The 7,914-nt window shown below is 30.2% G+C and overlaps 1 long non-coding RNA gene across 1 annotated transcript; it reads right to left on the minus strand.

Annotated features, from left to right (window-relative positions):
* Positions 1-334: 334 nt before the first annotated feature.
* Positions 335-1,325, minus strand: LOC105129735 (uncharacterized). The gene is made up of 2 exons (XR_843115.1): positions 650-1,325; positions 335-552 (listed from the first exon to the last, which is right to left on the minus strand). It is a non-coding gene; the product is annotated as an uncharacterized LOC105129735 (long non-coding RNA).
* Between the last annotated feature and the right edge of the window lie 6,589 nt (positions 1,326-7,914).

The raw sequence follows: 7,914 nt of genomic DNA on the forward strand, positions 1-7,914 counted from the left end.
CAGTTTCGATATGTTGATAAAGTTTTTGGTCTATTCCTAGCACACAGCAGCACAAAGTTCTGAATTATCCATGCTGAATTTCGTGAAAGAAAGTGTTGATTTCTTCAAACTTCAGACCTTGTCAAGTTACATCAGTTTATTTTTTAAAAGCATATTGAATCGACATTTCATCTCTACCACTCCAGCTGCTAATCTATATGCAAAAGGGCAGCATCTGATATTCATTATGAAGATAAAAGGTAAATGGGAAAACTACATCCTGAATGTGCCAAACCTAAATGCACTAGAAAGATACTTCAAGATCAATAAAAGATAAATTTAATCCAAAAAAATATATGAATGGATAATATAAGATAGCGGAATCATATTGCATGCTCATCAATCAATTGTTTTAACTATATAATCAAACAAACACCTTTACATGTGTCCTAATATAACACACATAAAACCTCTTTGTGCCGTCTAATCACAGGCATCATTAGGTGGCAAAATACAACTGCAGGGTCACAGCAGCACTCATCCAAGAGACATCAGCAACATAAAGCTGCCAGACTGCAAATCACATGTACAATAAAAAGAACAATCTTTAGATCATCAACATGACAACTACTACAGAGTTATGAACATGTAGCAAATACAGAATTCATACCATCCCTCAAGAAAGCCTACTTGCCGTTGTGGCGGTCCCATCACGGGAGGCGGCGCTTGATAAACTCATGCATCATATTATTCTGGTCAAGAAAAACTAAAATTGAAAAAAAAAAGAAGAAGAAGAAAGAAATTGGTGCGCGTAGCTTGCTTAGGATCCATTCAATTCTGCCGATTTATTTGCATCTGTAAAACTAGTTTGTAAGCAAGGAAGCTGTCATCTAACTGTCCAAGCTAAGATTGGATTATCATTAGTACCATGATGACAAGAAGAAAAAAGTGCTCAGTGCATGACTTGGGATTAAATGCTGACAATGATGCATCTGTATGTATGGTGCAACACGCAAGTGCCTTAATTGATGACAGTAACATACAACCACCAGTACTGATGACAAGGAATTGTCGTTCAAAGAGGAATAGGAAAGAAAAAATAAAACAAGTAATACCTTGAGGGGGGTGCGGATAACCATATTTGGGGTCATTCATATTGGCAAAAGACGAAGAAAAAACCAAATAGAGTTGATGGAAGATGGGGTTTGTGGCTTAGACGCTTGGCCTCTTTATCTGTGCAAGAAAGCAGAGAGAATATCTTGTGAGGAAAGGAACAGAAAGCAGCTCCAGAGAGACATATCTGTCTAGCACCCCTAAAAAAGTATAAACTATGCATTGGATGAACTGGAACATGTCCATTTCAGACGGTTATCCTCTGCATCTGTGATGATTTAAAATGCTAATGAACTACGTTAGTGTATTTTTTTAAATGACCACTGGGCACTTTGTTAGTTCAGCTGTGTTTTAATCGGTGGATACTGGGGAAGGATAGATATCTACACTATAGGCATGCAAATTGGAAAGCAATCGTGTTGCTCTAGATTTTAAGTTCTCCTTAAAAGAGGCCTCAACACCCGTTAAGATTGCTCTGTTCTGGTCTGTATCCACTGTGCTAAATATTCCTACAGAAATGGAAAGCTTTCACATTAGCTTCCGGTTTGTAAGCGCGTATTAGTGGTCTTCATCAGGAATATTGAGTCCCTGCAGCAGATGTTCCTTGCACACTGTAAGCTTGTGTGGTTATCTTATTATCATGGTTGGAGGCCGAGTCCGTTCGGCAATTCATAGTTTTTTCTGCATTTTTCTTTTCTCTTCGATAACCCAGATTAAAACTGCGTTTAGTGAAACCCTGGATCATCAAGAAATGATACCCATGTTTCCATTTCTGCAGTACTGTTGATCACTCGCCACAGTGCTTTAACACCTGAAAAATGTCTCTCTCTTAAAGTGACTGATATATATATATATAAAGAAACGATTCTCTTAGTTATGCTCTCATCACTTTACAGGGAATTCCATTTCACTTTATTCCCTTTTCCTCTAATAGAACAAATTATACCTTTCATCTTGTTGGCCCCCCTTGTACAGCTCAACGTTTCTAGACATTCATGGACTATATGCATGCATTTTCTATTGTATGTCGTGTTTTCATTAGTAATGTCATGCAGGCCCTGCATTTTTTAGATATGATAAAACTGATGTGTAAGATGAATACGCGAAGCTTTCACCATGCATTTTGGCTCTACTAGCTATGCTTCTGAAAGGCACCAACTACCAAGCAGTATCCTCTTTCTTTGGTGAGCTATGAACCTTGGATGTGCTGTCCTGTCAATTATCAACGTAATGTGCAAACAAAAATACTTTTTGGAAATAGAGTGAGTCTAAATCCAATATTTCAAATTTTAAATCTACACCAACTGTTTGTGCAATCTACTGTGGAGGATCAAAGTACACAAAAGCAGTGCATGAATTATTAAAGGGTGTTGATACCTTGTGTTCATATTGCAAAAATTAAAGCAGGTGAACATTTTTATTTATATAAACCATTTACATAAAATGAATTGATCTTTATAGAAGATGTGAAAATTAAAACCTTTGAATATACGAACGATACCTGTAAGAGCTCGCACCATGCTGTAATTATATTTCAAGTCCGCATTACGAGCACAGATTGAGCGGATAATGAAAAACTGATAATTTACCCGCCTTATATTGCAGTTTGGATAAAAAAAAAATGAATGTAAACAAAAATTAAAAATTACTAATGTGGTTTTTAGTAAAAATAAAATAAATTATATATAGATTGATATGATATAACTTAGTTGATTTATCAGGTTTAAAAATAACCTGAACAAATAATAAAAATATAATTTCACTTAAAAAAATTCAAGATGAATTTTTTTAATGTTGAGACAATAATATATTAAATCAATCTGAATCAACTTGGATTCACCAGTTAAATCCATGATCTAGATAATGAGATCATAATAATTTTTTAAAAAATAAATTAAAAAAATTATGAAGTTCAATTTTCAATCAATTCAATATTAAAGAATAAAATTAAAAAAAATATTTAAAAAATTCAAGCCTACCGTTTTAACCCACCAAATATATGACTTAGATCATAAAACTTAAATAACCTCATAGAAAACAAATTACTTGTAACAAGTAATGACATGTAATCTCTAGTAAACATAATATTAGATAAATTATAAAAAATAAAACATTGTTATGTGAGAAAGTGAACAATGAATTTATCTTTACTTTTATTTATTTTTTAATAATAACAACAACATTACCAACAATAAATAAGTGAGAAAACTATTTTTGGAGGAAAAATTTCCATTTCCTTATTAATTTTGTATTTATAAAAACTTATTTTTAAAACAAAAATTCATTGTAATGTAAGATGCAAGTTTCCTAAAAAAAAAAAAACAATGTTTTCATAATCTATAAGTAACTATATGAAAGAAAAAAAAAGAGTCAAAGGATAATTAATTTATGAAAACGATAAAAAATTAACAATCAAAAGACTATTTAATTCATATTAGGCTAAAATATATTTAAAAAAAAACAATTGCACATGCATATACATATAAAAGTGTATTCTCATATAGTTAAAGCTCATTATGACATAAAACATGTAGATTTTCTCATTTTAAATCAATACATTCTAAGATAACTTTAAAAATAAAAAATCAAATCAATTTACTTTTTTTTTTAAGAATGTTAATTAGCAAAACACCATCATTGAACTTTCTTACTCAAGACAAACACAATGACACTAAGTTTAGCTTTATTATGGCTAAAACATGACAAAGCAATTTTTTCTTTCTCCTTGTTATTTTTCAATAACTTTTTTTTTTTTCAAAACTCATGAACTGAAAAGTAATAAAAATAAAGCTTGGGAATCAAAAAAGAAAACTATAAAATTTAAAGGACTAAGTTATGAGAAAACAAAAACATCAAAGACAAGGTTATATTGTACCCCAAGACTTATCAACATTGTTTATGTCAATACAATGCTACAATAATCATGTGAACAAAGTTGTTGAGTCTTAGGGTATAATAAAATCATGTTTTCACGTAGCATGTTAAACTATGATGATATAAATAGTGATGATGAGTTTTGGGATATAGTAAAACCTGGTTTTAATGTAGTATATTTTATAATTATAATTATAATTAACAGAGAAGTTAAATTGCGTAGCAAAAGTCATGTTCATAAAGACTTTTGAGATGGTGGAATGGAACAGTACCTTAACCCAATATACCCTTTCATTTTTTGTTCATGCTCGGTCTCTACTTTTCATGCTAAGGTTCTCTCATGCTTCACATAACTAGGTTTGCTATTACAACTTTTAGGGTTCCTTCGAGCATCATGACATATGTTATTTAACTATATTGGCTTGGCTTGATTTAGGCTTTGATTGTGAGATGTTATTGTTTTGCTTTTTTTGTTGTGTCAAGGAATTGTTGTTGTGTGCTGAGTTTGTTGGAGATTGACTTGGCTTTTATACTAGTATTTTCGTCCTATTTAGGGTCCAGCTTAGCTGACCTTTCTTCATTTGTTTCTTAGGATTGTTGGGTTATAGAAAAAGTTTTTTTTTTATTTTTGCTTTGGCTTCATTTTTTCTATCAATTAAGAATTATTATACATTAAATGAATGAGACAATAACATCATTATACACACTTATTTACCCTCACATTAGGTCTCTCTCCAGCATTGGGAGAGTTGTTATGATTTACCTGGGGAATAACATCACATTTGTTTAAGACAAAGATTTCCACTCTCAATATGTGATTTTGTTGTGCCTTAAGTTGTGCTCTTCTTTTAGTCTAACAAGAATTTAGTTTTTTTTTATTCGTTTTAAGTTTGCAGGTAAGACATTTTGTTTGTTTGTTTACCTTTCGTTGTCTCGGTGTATATGATGGGCTTTTATTGGAGGTGTTTTTTCTTTTTTCTTTTTATGGTTTTGTAAATATTGACATGTCAATTCTTGAGTTTTCATGGAAATGATTTTTCTTAGGGTTGAGTTATAAGGCTTCCAGTATGCCTTTCATTTTTGTGTTTATATTACTTTCAAGTTTATGCATTACTCTTTGGTTGTTTATTGTTGCACCATTAGTTTAGTCATTTTAGGTGTTATATGTGTCTTTTTTTTATTATAAAACTTATTGTCATTCACTACTATCATATTGATGTTGTTACTGAGGTTATGATCTTTATACCAGGTTTTTGCTTAGTTATTTTAAACATTCCTCTCATTATGCATTTTATACACATCCTCTACATTAACGTTGGTGCTTTCTACAAGATTTAGCTGGGATACAATGTTATTTTATGTCGGAATTTGTATATATTTCTTTTATTATTGAAGGATGGCCAGCTTTTTTTACTTTCCTTGAGTTCCATTAGCCTTAAGCTTTATATGTTGCTTTCTTGTCTTTTCTTTTTTAGTTTTTTTTTTATTCCTACCTTCATTGCATCTTTAATATGAATCTTGTTGTACATTTATTTTCAACAGCTTTGTTGAGCTTTTCTAATTTTTTTTTTCAATCGGATAGTTGTTTTGTTGGGATTATGACTTGCATGTCTTCCTCTACTACTCTGTGTAAGTTTTTCTCATTTGTTTAGGTGTTGATAGGTCATGATTTTCTAAACTCCCTCTTTTAAAGGCTATCACAAGAAAATCATAACTCAAAATAGGGTTATGTTTTTTGAGTGCCCAAACTTCAAGTCAGGTTATAACACATCCACGCTTAGCTCGAAGTTAAGTCATGATATGTCCACACCTGAAAACAACAACACATGGATTTAGCATATAGGTGAACCCAACTCCTTCTACAGCTAAACCCAACCACACTTGAGTTCAGCGTGCAAGTTGAACTCATCTCATCTTGGATTCAGTGTACAAATTGAACCCATATATACCTGTGTTTAGTGTATAGCTAAAAAGTAACCCCACTCTAACAAAGTGTAGAAATTCAAATTGTTTGTTTGATTTCTTTCTTAGCTAGGTTTGATAAGTTTGATTGGCTTCCTTTTGGAAAAAATAAAATAAAATAAAACCTTGGTTGTAGGTCCATCTAGGTAAATAAATGTTATAGGTTCTATTGAAAAACTATTCATTCACCACACAAATGTCTTTGGAATTGTGGTTTGGTAGTTAAAGAACAAAATATAAACGATGACCACAACATTTAAGTCTTGGAATTTTAAAAAACAAGGAGATAAGGTGGCAGTGACTTAGTTCTACGCGTCCTCAATCAAGATAGAGAGCTAAGGGATTTTATTACTTTTCTGAACATGAATAATTTTATAAGAACTACATGTAGTTGAGTTGAGATTCATATGGTTGTAATCTTGTTAGTTTTACTTTGACAAGAAAAGCAATATCCCAATGGTGTATTTAATTGCTAACATTGAGAGTTTTTTTAACCAGTAGGAGGTTATTATCATTGTTGGGTTGTTTTTGTTTGGGCTACATCTTCAAAGGCTAAAAAAACTAACAATTTAGTGTTTTTGAATTGATTTTGAAAACAAGTTGTTTTGTTTACATTGTTAGTCATTTTGTGTAGAGCCATCAATTGTTTTTTTGGTGTTTTTTTCCTGTAAGTTTAGCTATCCTATTTTTTTAATTCCATCTATAAAAATTATGTTATAATTCTTTTAATTCTATCTATAAAAATTATGTTATGATTGTTTCAAGTGATTGTATGTTAAATTTACCTAAATTGATTTGTTATTTTAAGGATTTTTTCTTTGTATCTTTAAGATGTATTGTTCTTGGACTAGATTACGATGTTTGGACACACATATACACACATTAGTTTCCAAATAATGTGGGGAGAGCATGCATTGACGTTTTTCCTTTTTCATTGCTAAATTAGTATTTTTCAAATGTGGATATTAAAAAGTTATTATTTATATAGTAGTTCTCATGAATGATTTTAAGTAGTTAGATATTGATTTGTCATAACTAGATGAATATTTGTCATAGATAAACTACATGGATAACTTAACAAATGAATTTATGGACAAATAGAACAAATCTAGATTTAGAAGGAGGTTTGCTTACACTTGACCATAATAATGGCTTAAAAAAACTATAATTTTTTATCCAAATAGAGACCATTTTATTTAAAGCAGCCATGGAATCACTATTCCGATTGTCAGATCTTTAAATTTAAAAACTTTCATTCTAGGGTCCTGGTTTTTGCAGTTTTATAATTTTCCTTACAAACTAGTCGATTATTTAACAAATTGGTTGACCGATTTAATAAACTAGTCAACTGGTTAGTCTTGAATTTAAATAGATTTTGTAGTTCATAACCATAATATCACATCAATTAATTTTATTTTATTTTTTCACGGCTCCCAACCATGATATAAAATGGATGTCTTGGTTGGAAACCACTACATTTAATTAAATGTCACAATTCCAAATTGTAACATTCAAAAGTGTGTTGTTTCATAACATATAAAAATGTATTATTTCACCAAAAAAATTTGCTTCCATGTCATTTCACCATTTATTTGTATTTTACATGTTAATTGCCTAATTCATCCTTCCATATCATTTCACCATTTATTTGTATTTTACATGTTAATTGTCTAATTCATCCAATTATCAGTCTCTTCTCGATTAATGTTTAGAGCCTATTTGATATTATGATAATGATTAATTTTTAAAATATTTTAAAAAAAAATATTGAAAAAATATTTTTATTATTATTTTTAAAAATATATTTTTAACATCAGCATATCAAAATATTTAAAAATAAATATATATTTTTAAAATAAGTAAAGAAAATTGTTATTACAATAACATCCACTATTAACCTCGAACTGACCACCTAAGTAAAATAATTATTTAGAAACACAAAAAAAAACATGTTATTTTATACCTTATTTGTTTTTGTATTTTAAA

Source organism: Populus euphratica, unplaced genomic scaffold (assembly GCF_000495115.2).
Source record: "Populus euphratica unplaced genomic scaffold, PopEup_1.0 scaffold34.1, whole genome shotgun sequence".
Taxonomy (NCBI): domain Eukaryota; kingdom Viridiplantae; phylum Streptophyta; class Magnoliopsida; order Malpighiales; family Salicaceae; genus Populus; species Populus euphratica.